The sequence below is a fragment of the Physeter macrocephalus genome, chromosome 10 (assembly GCF_002837175.3).
Source record: "Physeter macrocephalus isolate SW-GA chromosome 10, ASM283717v5, whole genome shotgun sequence".
Classification (NCBI taxonomy): domain Eukaryota; kingdom Metazoa; phylum Chordata; class Mammalia; order Artiodactyla; family Physeteridae; genus Physeter; species Physeter macrocephalus.
The window spans coordinates 42831792-42846340 of NC_041223.1; the positions used below are offsets into that span (position 1 = coordinate 42831792).

The following is a 14549-nucleotide window of genomic DNA, read 5'->3' on the forward strand; positions in this document are numbered from 1 at the left end:
AAAAGACAAGTTGGGAGGTTATTGCTGGAGCATACTTGATGTGCTGTCAGTGGAGATGGAAAATGGATTCAGTGCATCTTTTGAAGACAAAGCTGACAGTACTTGCCCCTTTATTGAAGGAGCTTAGTGAAAGAATGGAGAGAATCAAGAAAAAGTCTAAGGTTTCTAGCTGGGAAAAAATGTGTTGGATGAGTTATGGGTTTACTGAAAAAGGGAAACTAAGAGAGTGTATTGTGCTGCTATGGACTGAATGTTTCTGTTCCCCAAAAATTCGTATGTTGAAGTCTAATACCCAATGTGATGGTATTAGGAAGTAGGGCCTTTGGGAGGTGCTTAGGGCATGAGGGTGGAGCCCTATAAACAGGATTAGTGCCCTTATCAGAAGAAACATGAGAGAATGCTTCCTCTCTCTCTGTTCACCATGTTAGGACACAAGAGGAAGATGGCCATCTGCAAACCAGAAAAAGTGTTCTCACCAGACACCAGATCTACCTGTCTCTTGATCTTGGAATTCCCAGCCTCAAGACTATGAGAAAAATATGTTTGTTGTTTAAATCACCAGTCTATGGTATTCTGTAACAGCAGCCAGAACTAAGACATGGGCATATCTCGTGTACCTTCTTAGGTCCCCTCAGCCTTATCTGTCTCCTGAACCTTCTGATATTGTGTCCTGCCTCAGCCACACTGTGGGTTGACACTATTCTGCCCTGAGGTTGACCAACCAGCCACACATGTGGGTCTCTGTCTGCTCCTATCACTGGGAGTGGTCAGATAATTACCCATCTCCCAATGATGGCCTCTTCTCAGGCATGCATTCTCCACCCGGTTTGCCCAAAGAACTCCACATGGTCAAGCTTCTCACAGTGGCCAGGGCAGTAGGACATCACCTTGCATGGCTTCCCATGGCCCCCTGCCTCGCTTTCCTTTCTGTCATCTCATACCATTAGCATTACACCTTGCCCATTAAATGGGCTCTGTTTTCTTGTGAATTCTGACTAAGATGAAGAGAAACAGATTTGTGGACAAAATTCAAGAATCATTTTGTAGTGAGTGTAGATAACAATTTTGAGATGTTTTGGTAGAAAGCGACAGGGCAACATCTAGAGGAGCATTGACAAGAGAGAAGCAGCTATGAGGTGGTGACCTTACAGTGTAGGAAAGTCCACTTATGAGGGAAAAGTGGTACAATTACTGGGCATGTTGAATATTCCTATGAGGTTTATTATCATACAGTTCTCCTCAGCCTGGTTTTCTGATTTTTTTTCTCGAGCAAACCTCAGCTGCTGGGGTACAAGCACAAAGAGTGAAGTTGGGTTCAACTTTGTTAAGTTAGGGGTAAGTGACAATGATAGAGGGAGAAAGGCAGGAAACCTAAGCTTGACAAAGAGGAAAGAAAGCCAGGAGAGGACTGAGAAAGAAGTGAGATCAGTGAATTAGAGGTCTCAATATGGAGAAGGTTCTAGAACAAGATCAGCAAACTCTATCGAGTACTAGATAGTAAATATTTTAAGCCTTGCGATTCACTTGCAGTCTCTGTCACATATTCTTTTTTGTTTTTTAAGTTTACTACTCTTTAAAAACATAAAAACTATTCTTATCTCACAAGCTGTCTTTGGGCTGAATGTGGGCTGTGGGTCATAGTTTGCCAAACCCTGTTCCTCTTCTAGAGTGTGTAAGCTAGAACACTAGAAGGCAAATGTCAGAAAGTGCATGTTTTAAACTGAGCATTGGAGGAGGTCAAGTTTCTGAGTGTGACTATATAAGTGGCTGTTAACGTGTAGTAGAAGGAAAGATCATTAGAGGTTAGGAGGCTGGTAACCAGAGGCCAGTGTTAGCAGAATTATCCACATGGATATTGAAACACTGAAACTGATGAGGGAAGTGAGGGAGGAGAGAGAGTTGCCAAATAAAAAATTGTGTGTTGTTTGTCAGAAAATCAGATTTAGTGGGTGTCCTGTATTTTTATTTGCTGAATCTGACAGCCCTGGGTGGAGAGAAATACTGAGCTGGAAGCTAAAGTCTTCGGTGAATAAGAGATGATAGCAACACGGTAGAGCTATATGACGTGAGCTCCAAAGGACCGTGATTGGGGCTGGGGGTAGAAAGAAAGGAAGAGAAATGGTTTCTGAAGTGTGGCTGGGAATGAGGAGGGTTCTTATCCCATATCCTGGCACTGAGCCTAATGGGAGCTCAAGAAGGCTGCAGGAGAATCAGAGACCTCAGGATGCAACCAGGTCTCATTACAGCAGTAAAGGGGAAGGATGTTGAGAATTCAGAGATTTGGGGGAATTTATAGCAGCTTGGACACATGTGACAGTTTGTTGATCACAGTTCTAGAATTTCAAAGAATACAGTGAGAGTGTTTAAAAGGAAAGTGTTGAGTGAAATAAGCTGGAAATGAGTGATGTGGGGAGTGGGGCTTTGAGACTGCCTGGGGTGACTAGGAAAGCGAGGCCTGCTGACTGGGCCTGCTATTCTATCAGAGGAAGGGTGGATTCAAGCACTGTTGTCCTGAATACTTAGCTTGGTAAATTGGTGTGTTTCTTGGTGTGTAAACTGGGACTTCTGAGAAGCTGATGCAAAGACAGATTAGATGTGCAAGAGATTTATTAGGGGAAGTGCTTCTAAAGGATAATGGGGATAAAGCAGGAGTAGAAAGGGAGAGGCTTCAGACAGCAATGCAGGTCTGACACCTGTGAAAGGAGGTGGGAAAGAATTAGAATTGTGTAGGAGCCTCAGACTGCAGCCCAGTTCTAAGAAACTTTGCCCAGGCTGGTGTGGAATCCATTAGCCAAAGCTGCCCATGAGAGCAGGGCCCCATCCACAGGAACTGTACCTCTGCCAGGCGAACTTATGGGCTGGAGTAACCCTGGGGACATGTGGACCCAGAAGGGACAGCAGCGGGACTGTCAGTCAATTATGCTCCCCTCTGCCAAGATAGACAAGAAATAAAGCTTCCACCTCTTTTATCCCAAACAGCTCCACTCAGCATTGCGAATAAGGCAATATGTATTTTAAGCGGTCTTTTATGGCAGTTAGTAATTTTGTTGCTGTTCTTTGCAAAAGTCATTCTTCCTCTGTCCCACACACATAAATCTTCCATGGATGCCCTGGATTCTGCGTCTTTTTTCATTTTTTCTGGTATTTCAAATATCTTTCTCAATTCAGTTTTTATCTTTTCTACATGTGTTTCCTTTTAAAAAAAATAGTGTGACCATCTCAAGTAATGAAAAAGGACAGCAGACAATTTCCTAATTTTATTCCTAAAAGAATAAAATTCAGTTTCTTTTTAGAGTGACAGCTGTCTGGTGGGCCACGCTTCATGGGTATAAGGGGTAACAGCTTCTGGCAATCTGAATCACAGGTGTTTGAAGGGAAACCCAATAAGCTGAAAGAGGAAAAAAATAAGGAGACTGCTTTATGTAGAACCCATTAAACTTTCAATGACCAGAAAACTAAAAATATTACATTAAAAGTTTTTTTTAATGATTTAAACATAACCTGGGTGGAAGCCATTACATATGACATGTACAATTTGAAATATGACCATTCAGAAACCCTATGTAACAGGCCATTTCATGAACCCAGGCGGTCCCCACCTGCTTTCTTTCCAGAATAAGTAAAATTCAGGGATTATATAGTTTTTAACAGTTAAAATAATATACACATAGGCATAGTCTTGTTATTTTGCTATGTTCTAAACTACCAAAAAACTATAGAAATGATTTTTTTAAAATTTTCAACAGCTGTTTAACATCCAAAAAATAATTTTTAAAAAAATTTATTTATTTTTGGCTGTGTTGGGTACCTTCTTTGCTGCCCACGGGCTTTCTCTAGTTGTGGAGAGCGGGGGCTACTCTTTGTTGCGGTGCATAAGCTTCTAATTGCAGTGGCTTCTCTTGTTGCAGAGCACAGGCTCTAGGCACGCAGGCTTCAGTAGTTGTGTCATGCAGGCTCAGTAGTTGTGGTTGATGGGCTCTAGAGCGCAGGCTCAGTAGTTGTGGCGCACGGGCTTAGTTGCTCCACGGCATGTGGGATCTTCCCAGACCAGGGATTGAACCCGTGTCCCCTGCATTGACAGATGGATTCTTAACCACTGCACCACCAGGGAAGTCCCCCAAAACGAATTCTTGTAATGAAAATATTCAGCTCCATATACCAATAGATTGCTTTTTCAGAGATATATGAATTGCCCAAATTACCTTTACTTGCCTTCTTCCCTGAAGTTGAATCTGATACATGCTTTTTCGTAGTATTGGGTTGGCCAAAAAGTTCGTTCAGGAACGAACTTTTTGGCCAACCTAATACATTAAATTGCTGCATCCCTGACACGGCCAAAACAATTTGCATAGAGATTAGAACTTGCCAGTCTCTTCATCAACAGGCAAGGGACCTACTTTTTCAGGACCAGAAGAAACCCAAAAGACTTAGTACCAATTTGTTACTACGTGGTAATATAAATTAGAGTATGTGCAGTTCTGCATTCTACAGAATCAGCTTCCCTGGAAATTCAATATTTTAAAAATTGTTTTTAGTGTGGTAAAATATACATAACATAAAATTTACCATTTCAATCATTTTTAAGTATACGGTTCTGTGGCATTAAGTACATTCACATCATTGTGCAACCATCATCACCTTCCATCTCCAGAACTTTATAATCTTCCTCCAAATGAAAATCTGCACAAATTAAACACTAGCTCCCCATTCCCCCATTCCCCCATCCTCTGACAACCACCCTTGGACTTTGTGTCTCTAGGAACCTCAGATAAGTGGAATCATACAGTATTTGTCCTTTTGTGACTGGCTTATTTAATTTAGCAAAATGTCTTCAAAGACACTCATTATGTTGTAGTGTGTGTCAAAATTTCCTTCTTTTTTAATGCTAAACAATATTCTATGATGTGTATATACCACATTTTGTTAATCCAGTCATCCATCAGTGGACACCTGGGCTGCTGCTACCTCGTGGCTGTTGTACATAATGCTGCTGTGAACATGGTGTGCAAATAAGAAATTCAATTTTGAGTAAGCATATGGCTGCAGCAGTGACAAAGATACTCTTTCGTGCAATTTTCTTCTTTCTTTTCACTTCCTGGGTCAACATGCTCCAGTTACAGGTAACGACCAGAGTGAATATCAAGTTTAAACTGCAGGTGGCAGCAAATATCAATAAACTAGGCATAACGCTTGACAAAAGCACAGCTGTTTTTTCCTGTGTTTATTTTTGGCCCTTCAAACAGTAGAATCAATATTTTTCCTTCGGTCTCCTACGTTCAATATAAGGAACTCTTGAAGAATTTATTTGGGTTTAACTAATGAGGCATATTTTATTTGAGTATATAAAAGACTAATGAATCAGTGGAAGCAGTATCTGAGGGCTTGATATTCAGCTCAAAGCTTTCGACAATCTCGCCTGAAATGTCTCAGCCAACCACGCATACATTATAATCTCTTTGCCACGTCTTGGAACTTTCAAAGTAGGTTAAATCGTTTATGAGTGATTTACCCCTGGCTTTTTTGCGATAAGAAACTGCTAGTTGTTTACCCAATATTCTTCTCACCATCTTCCCTAATAATAAAAACCCCAATTTTTTATTAGGCTGGCAGTGTACCCAACTAAAAAAAAAAAACTACAGTTCCTTACCTCCACTGCAGCCAGAGATCACATGACACAGTTCTGTCCTTGACATGTAAGCTCCTCTGCTGCAAACCAAAAGTTTTATTCTCCTGATAGAGGCTCTTCCTCCTTCCTTGGTTTTTGTTGTTGTTGTTGTTCTCTTTGTTTTATTTCTGTTTGTTTGATTTGTTTGCTTCCTACCTAAAACTTGGATGGGAAACAGAATGTGGGGCAGCTATATTGTAACCATGAGACTATCAAGAAAACAAAAGGCACATGTTCAACATTGCAAAGTAGAAAAAGGAGCCTGGAGAAGATGACCCAGGTGAGGTTCTAACCATCCCTGGGCTACCCACGTCTAGCTGGATTACTTACTTTCCAGTAGGACTTCCTATTTCCTGTTATGTGAGAAAAATATTCCCCTATTTGCTTCAATAACCATAGTTATTGAAAAGGCTATGTTAGGTTTATGGTGGTGAAGCAGACCCAATCCCTTAGTCAGACAGATAGACATTCTGAGATGGGTAGATGAATTAAAGGTGTGTTTAGAGACAGAAATAATAAATATACTTGTTTTTTTTTCAATTGAGAAAGGGTGCCTAAAATATAGTGCAGAATTACATTTTAATCAGATGTGCCTCTAGGAAAAATTAACTAAGGCAGACATTGTGCAACATTAAAAGTAACGAGTTAGTAGGCCTTCAGATAAATGAAGGAGTGGCATTTAGGAGTGGAAATAGTAGGAGAGAATGACTTTTTAAATAAAAGAGTTGAGTTTATTAATATTTCTCATAAAGATCATCATGAATGTGGGAGTCCCTATTCATTAAAGAGTTCAATTTATCAGATTTTACCACATGCTATAATAACTCATTTGTGAGATGCCACAAGGTCAAGATAATGCAGTTCCCATCCATATCCTATTATATTTTATGAGAACATTTGGTGGTCTCTGTACATAACTAATATATTCATCCTGTGAAATGAACATTCATCAACATCCAAGAGAGAGAAAGAGAAGCAGTCATTTTAAAAGTAAGATAGGGGCCGCAGGAGGAAGATGGTGGTGGAGTCGTGTGTTACCCAGGAGGAAATTAAGAAGGAGCCCGAGAAGCCCATCGATCGGGAGAAGACCTGCCCGCTGTTGCTTCGCGTCTTCACCACCAACTACGGCCGCCACCACCTCATGCAAGAGTTCTCCCGTGGGGTCGGGGGCGGGCTTTCCTGCTGGCGCGGTGGTTGAGAGTCCGCCTGCCGATGCAGGGGATACGGGTTCGTGCCCCGGTCCGGGAAGATCCCACATGCCGCGGAACGGCTGGGCCCGTGAGCCATGGCCGCTGAGCCTGCGCGCCCGGAGCCTGTTCTCCGCAAGGGAGAGGCCACAGCAGTGAGTGACCCGCGTACCGCAAACAAACAAACAAAAAAAGAGTTCTCCCGCGGAAACGTGCTGCAGATATACACTTGGATGGATGCAACCTTGAAAGAATTGACTAGGTTAGTAAAAGAAGTCTACCCAGAAGCCAGAAAGAAGGGCACACACCTCAGTTTTGCAATTGTTTCTACGGATCCTAAAAGGCCTGGCTATTGAGTAAAGGAGATTGGCAGCACCGCGTCTGGGAGAAGGGGACTGACGACGACTCCATGACGCTGCAGTCGCAGAAGTTCCAAGTAGGGGACTATCTGGACATAGCAATCACTCCTCCAAATAGGGCACCACCTCCTTCAGGGCACATGAGGCCATATTAAATTTTATTTACTATCTCTTGAATTTATTTTCCATTCAGTTATGTAAAATAAACTTTCGCTTTTTCCTACCCCCTTGTTGCCATTAAGCCTGTAAACTCTAAACAAATTATAATGCATCTATTTAGGAGTTCGATTTGGCTTTGCTATGGTATGAATATTAATAGAAAGTCCATATGTTTCAAGTTCTGTAAAATATGAAAAGTGCTCTTAGCATTCCATGTAAAACTATATTGATAAACATATGTTGCAATCACCTTGAGTGTGAAAGTTAATGGGGCATGGGTTCAGGGTTTAATTTAGTATTGGGGGTTTATGCTAAGTAGTGGAGTTGGTATGTTTAAACCCAAATGGGGCAGAACAAGAAAGCCATGAGATTGTATTAAATAGAGCAGTAGTTTGTTGCCCAGAAGGTTGTATGGAGTTGCGAAGAAGACCTTTGGGAAGGTGCAGGGCAGAGCAGCTGAGGCGTTTTGGAACAGTCTGAGCTGAGGCAAGTTGAAGAAGCTGTCTGTGTTTGAAGGGAGTGGCCTGCCTGAATCAAGGTGTGATGGCAATTTAGAGAAAAGGAGAATGGGTGCCACAGTGAGGCCTTTTTATGTTTTTAAAAAGAGGGAGAATGGGACATTCTGAGGGCAGGAAGTAGTATAGAGGAGCAAGGGTTAGAACTTAGGATAAGGATGGAAAGTTTTACCTTGAAGATCTGAAAATTCAGGGAGGAATGAAAGAAGAATCTTAAGATCAAGGGAGAAGGTCAGGGATGAGGTCAAGTTAAGCAGGGGATGTTCACATGCCCTGTCCAGTGCTGGGGCTGACTCGTGTCTGATTTGAGAGGCAGTATGCATAGTGGTTATAAGCAGTTGGGCTGAACATTTAAATCCTGGTTACACTAATAGCAACCTTGGACAAGTTACTTGGATCTGTTTTTTTCTGTTTGTTTAAAATTTGTAAAATGGAGGTAACAGCCCATAGGATTGTGAAGACTAATTAAATGTTTGCAAAGGGCTTAGAATAGTGCCTGACAAGAGTAAGAAACAAAGTTAGCCATAGAGTTCAGTCAGAACGGGTGCCATCTCTTTCACGGCACTGTTTTACAGTCTCATTTTGAAGTTTATAAACAGTGTGCAGTATGTGATAAAGCCTATTACCTTTAGTCTATCGCAGTAGAAAATTTTGAAAATGTGTATTCCAAAATTTGAAAAAATGTACTACCAAAGTAAAATTGCAGTAATTTGATCTTGTACATACAAAAGCAGCCTTCTAAAATCTAATGATTGTAGGATTGGGGTCCCTGGTGCAGTCAACAGGTGACAGATGCAAGCCTGGAACCCCGATCTAGGGCCTCTTCTCCACTGAAGTTTGCCCCAAACCCTTAGGCTCTTTATTCATTCATACTAGATAGACTTGAGCTCCTTAAGTCATACAATTAAACCTAATTTTTTGGAGAAGAGGAGCCATGATTACCTTCCTGTCTGTGGAGAAGATACTGATGTACTGTGCAGATCAAGAAGGCAGGAACTCGTTAAAGCACTTTGTAAGCCAACTTTTCATAACAGTGTGAACTCCTGCGATGGGGGCTCGCCTGTAATTCCAGGTTATTCTCCCACTAGTTGAAAATAAAGTGGTTTATTTGCTTGGTTCCAAAAAATAAAATACAGAAATAAATATAAAAAATAAATTAATTAATTAAAAGTAAGATAAGTCAACTATACTCCAATAAAAAATTAATTTTTAAAAAAGTAAGATAAGAGAACTTAGAGAAAATATTCCAGAATCAGAGCACCTGATAGAATAGAACTAAATAGAAGGAGGGGCAGAGGCTCAAGTGCTAAAACCAGTTCTAAATCTATGACCTTAATTTCTTTTCTCTACTAAGAGCAGGCTTTTGCATTTGTAAAGTGAGAGATGTGAAAAGTCTCATGACACTTATAATTTAATTTGGAGAATAAAAAATCTAAGACACATTAACACTAGAGCAAATAATGTGGCACAACATGTAGTTAATGGCTAAATCATATGGTTCAGATGATAAGTGCTACAGAGATTGAGAATATAAGACCGAGAATATAAGACCAAGGATATTTGAGAAAGATCTTATGGAGGAGATGGGAAAAGGGAGAAATTATGAAGGGAGAAGTTTAAACAAAAAAAAGAACTTTCCAAATAGAAAGGAAGGAAAGGCAAGGAGATATGAACACAATCAACTTCTTTGTGGGATGCAGAGGAAAGCTTGTTTTGGAAAATATGTGAGAAATAGCTATAGATTTGTGGTATGGGGTCAACTCATAGGTGCCCTCAAAAGCTAGGAAGAAAAAGTTTTGAAGCCGAGTAGGAGAAATCAATCCTATTTCCTAGAGAACAGAGATTGTTTGTTCTAGCATTTCCAGCTCCACTCAGACACCTGATGATTGGAAAACCTAGCAGTATCCCAAGGTGCCCACGCTTGTACTGAGTCTCAGCTTGTACTGATCAGCAGCTCTCTTCACTCTCCATGAAACCATCCATCCATCGAAGCCTGTTTGATTCCTTCCAAAATAGAAGTCAACCCAACCTCCAGAGGGCAATGTCATTTCCAATCCATGGTGAGGGCCTGGGAAACCAGCTAGTTTCTGCAATTTGAAGAGAAGTATACAATTTGAAAAGGTAGATAGAGAATCCTAAAAAAATTTCAAGAAAAAATTCTCAACCTGGGTGGGGTATAGAGCATTTACAGTGTTTCAGAAGAAAGAAGAGACCCTAGGTCCCTGGCTATGGTTCTATTCTGCTCTAGGCAAGCTCTCCAGTTCCTCCCACTTCTACTTCCTCATTCGACAAAAGTAACTATTTAGTAAGGGTGTCAAGGGGAATTCACCCATCCTGTATCAAGGCATCAAAAGGTCTAGATGAGCTACCTATATTAACCACAAATAAGAGGAAAAGGAATGTTATGGCAATCATGCAAAAACTCTGCATGAAAAATTACCATCGTCATCATCATATCATCATCATTAGTGCTTCTCAAACTTTAGAATACACAGAATTATATGGAGAGCTCATTAAAACATAGATCTGGACCTTATTCCCGGAACTCCTGATTCTGGTCTCTGGAGAACCTGGCCTGACTGACCTTTTATTCCAATTCAGTTTATATTTGTAAAGAATGTTGCTACCTAATGAATTGTCTTAAATTTCCTCAGACTATTAATAGCAGGAAAAAATCAATGCCTTTTTAATTTATATCACACACTTAAAAGAAGAAAAGTTTGGAGATTCTCTAGTCCATCATCCTTCTTAATACAGAAATTCCATCTATGACATCCTTTTAAAAATATGCCTATCAAGTTTATCCTTGTAGCCTGCAATGATGGAATGCTACATTTCACATTTCAGCCCAACACTTTTGGGGAAGCTATAAGATTGCTATAAAATCCCCCCCGGAGATGCTAGTCTTATCTTCCCCTGGAGAGATTTATTTATATTTCAAAGGGTAAGAGCAAGAACCTAGGATCCTTCTCAAGGAAAAAAAGCTTTTGTCCCCATCTTTCAGGATAGGAGGAGAGACAACAGTCCCTTACTACATAAACGCCCAGATTTGTATTTTCAGGGTGCTTAACTATATTACAAATGCTGATATGTGTGGGATGATGCCAAATCTACCTCGTATCATGTTGCTGTATGGTTAAGAATTGGGACAAAAGGGAACTGGCACAGTTATTTGCTGTAAGCAAATATTAATCTGCTCTGCTTCAGAAACCTTGAGTTCACATTCGGGTTAATATTAATAAACCATGACAACCTAGGAAAGTAGTATGAACATGAGTATCTATGAGAGAAGTTACAGGCTTTAGCAAATTAAGATCATGCAGTATTTTTCATATGCAATTTATACATTTAATGTTTACTATATGTTAAGTGGTATTTTCAATTAATTATTTATATTAATTATTTTAAATTTTTATTTATTTATTTATGGCTGTGTTGGGTCCTCGTTGCCGTGCGCGGGCTTTCTCCAGTTGTGGCAAGCGGGGGCTACTCTTTGTTGCAGTGTGCAGGATTCTCATTGCGGTGGCTTCTCTTGTTGTGGAGCACGGGATCTAGGCACGTGGGCTCAGTAGTTGTGGCTCACGGGCTCTAGAGCACAGGCTCAGTAGTTGTGGCTCATGGGCTTAGTTGCTCCACGGCATGTGGGATCTTCCCGGACTAGGGAGTGAACCTGTGTCCCCTGCATTGGCAGGCGGATTCTTAACCACCGTGTCACCAGGGAAGTCCCTATTAATTATCTTTTATTACAAGTTTAGGATAAAAGATTTAACCCCAAATTTTGATATTCCCTTGAGAGCTGGGAGAGGAATATATGGCCTACAGAAACATTTCATAAAGTGAGTAACCTGGATAAATTAGTATAACAAATGTAAATGGATTTTTTTCCCCATTTTTGGAAAAAGTTACTCCCAGTTACTTATCTTTCCTCTTACAGAATCTTTCCCATTCACCATAACTTCTGAGATTTTTTTCAGTGAATGTTTTTATTTACAAAGAACTTTTAGTACTCTGAAAAATAACTTACCTACCATATAATTTTCATGCCTTATTACTTTACTTATCGTCATGACAACTTTGTATCATATGAGATAATTACTAGCCATCATTCTTAGAGATGAGAAAACTGAGACACACAAAGATTAAGTAATTTACCGAAGTTCATCCAGTTAATAGTAAGAGCCAAGAATTATGTAAATATATTGAGTTTACTCTGAATATTTCATATGACCTCTAATTATAAAAGCTGAACTAGTAAAAAAACCTAATGACATTGTCAGTACTTGGCTTCCTATTTTCTAAAATCATAAGAAAACAGACAAGAAGACAAAAAGGTAACATTCTGAGTAATAGCTATACAACAGTAGCTATTATTATATAATAAGTTCTTTTTTAAAATAAGCCAGTTTGATTTTTTAAATAGCATTTCTCTTCCTGGTAATATCCAATTCACAAATGACAGTTTATAAAAAGCATGCCAAAAATCCAAGACAATTCTCTGACCTTGGATAGTGGTACAGTTTCTTTAATCGTAGAATTGGTAACTTACTGACACTTGGCTGTTCATGATTGATGCCTTTAGGTTAGTTACACATAGTTAATTAAAATTAATGTTTACCAACTAACTTACTATGCATCTTGGCAATAAATGTACTTTATATTTACTGTCAAACTACAGATTATTATTAATTTCTGTGATGTGAATATGCTTCTATGTGTATTTCTATTACTGTAAGGGCAAAATCAGCTTTGTATGAGATGGAAATTATTGGAAAAACAAGAAACTACAAAGCTAATATTTCTGTTTTGACTATTTGTAGCCCATATATTTTTAAAATAAATTTTTTGAACTATTTTAGATTTACATGAAAATTGTGAAGATAGTACAGAGAGTTCCCAATATTCCATGCCCAGTTTCCTCTGTTATTAACATTAATGTATGGTGCATTACTATTAACTAAAGTCCATAGTTTATTCAGTTTTCCTTAGTTTTTACCTAATGTCAGTAGTCTGTTCCAGGATTTCATTCAGGATACCATGTTACCTTTAATAGATATGTCTCCTTAGGCTCTTCTTGGCTGTGACAGTTTCTCAGACTTCCCTTGTTTTTTATGACCTTGACAGTTTTGAGGAGTACTTGTGAGTATTTTGTAGAATATCTCTCTACTGAGATTTGCCTTACATTTGTCTTGTAATTATCCTGGGCTTATGAGTTTTAGGGAGGAGAATCACAGAGCTAAAGTGCCACTTCACCACATTGTATCAATGGTACATGCTATCAAAATGACGTATCACTATTGATATTCACCTTGATCATCTGGCTAACGTAGTGTTTGTCAGTTTCTGCACTCTAAAGTTATTCTTTTCCCTTCTTTCCATAGTACTCTTTTGGAAGAAGTGTGCACTCCACACTTGAGTGGAGACCTATATACTTTTTACAAGTGAAAAAAATGGAATTCATAATTTTGAAAGCATTCACCATTAAAAAATGAAATAATGAAAGTCCTGGTGAGTTTTAGCATCTTGAAACTTTGAACAGTTAAGATTCTATTCTTGGAATCTTTGTAGGAATACTCTCTGTGTGATACCATTTGGATACTCTCTGTGGGTAACTAAATTTTCCCAGTTTTTTAATTTTTAAAAAAATATTTATTTATTTGGCTATGCCGGGTCTTAGTTGCGGCATGTGGGATCTTTGTTACCGCATGCGGGATCTATGTTGCGGCATGTGGGCTCTTAGTTGTGGCATGCAGGATCTAGTTCCCTGACCAGGGATGGAACCTGGGCCCCCTACATTGGGAGCGCAGGGAAGTCCTCCACCAGGGAAGTCCTCCTAGTTTTTTAGATTATTTGACAACCCCTTATTTATTAGGCACTATGCTGAACTCTGGGAATACAAATCTGAGACATCATCCTTGCCCTCAGGAGGTTTAAGTCCCATCATAGATTCCACGTCCTGAAAGCCAATACTTTCCTCATTTCTCTTGCTATGGTATCTAGAATATTTGAAAATTCAAATTAATCTTCTAAAACTAACTATCCTCACGCCCCCAGCTAACATCATATCAAATGGTGAAAAGTTGGAAGCTTTTTCTCTAAGGTCATGAACAAGACAAGGTTGCCTAATCTCACCACTCCTATTCAACATAATACTGAAAGTCCGGGCTTCCCTGGTGGTGCAACGGTTAAGAATCTGCCTGCCAATGCAGGAGACATGGGTTCGAGCTCTGGTCCAGGAAGATTCCACATGCCGTGGAGCAACTAAGCCCGTGAGCCACAGCTACTGAGCCTGTGCTCTAGAGCCCACAAGCCACAACGACTGAAGCCCGCATGCTTGGAGCCCATGCTCCGCAACAAGAGAAGCCACCACAATGAGAAGCCCGTGCACCACAACGAAGAGTAGCCCCCACTCTCTGCAACTAGAGAAAGCCTGCGTGCAGCAACGGAGACCCAAAGCAGCCAAAAATAAATAAATAAATAAATTATTTCTCAAAAAGAGAAAAGATGGGGCTTCCCTGGTGGCGCAGTGGTTGCGCGTCCGCCTGCCGATGCAGGGGAACCGGGTTCGCGCCCCGGTCTGGGAAGATCCCACATGCCGCGGAGCGGCTGGGCCCGTGAGCCATGGCCGCTGGGCCTGCGCGTCCGGAGCCTGTGCCCCGCAACGGGA

The 14549-nt window shown here is 40.2% G+C and overlaps 1 long non-coding RNA gene and 1 pseudogene across 1 annotated transcript; one reads left to right on the forward strand and one right to left on the reverse strand.

The window, feature by feature from the left end:
* Positions 1–3305: 3305 nt before the first annotated feature.
* Positions 3306–5703, reverse strand: LOC129392464 (uncharacterized). The gene is made up of 3 exons (XR_008618361.1): positions 5648–5703; positions 3809–4069; positions 3306–3388 (listed from the first exon to the last, which is right to left on the reverse strand). It is a non-coding gene; the product is annotated as an uncharacterized lncRNA (long non-coding RNA).
* An 851-nt stretch (positions 5704–6554) lies between these two features.
* On the forward strand, positions 6555–7366 carry LOC102982701 (histone deacetylase complex subunit SAP18-like; annotated as a pseudogene).
* Positions 7367–14549: the final 7183 nt, after the last annotated feature.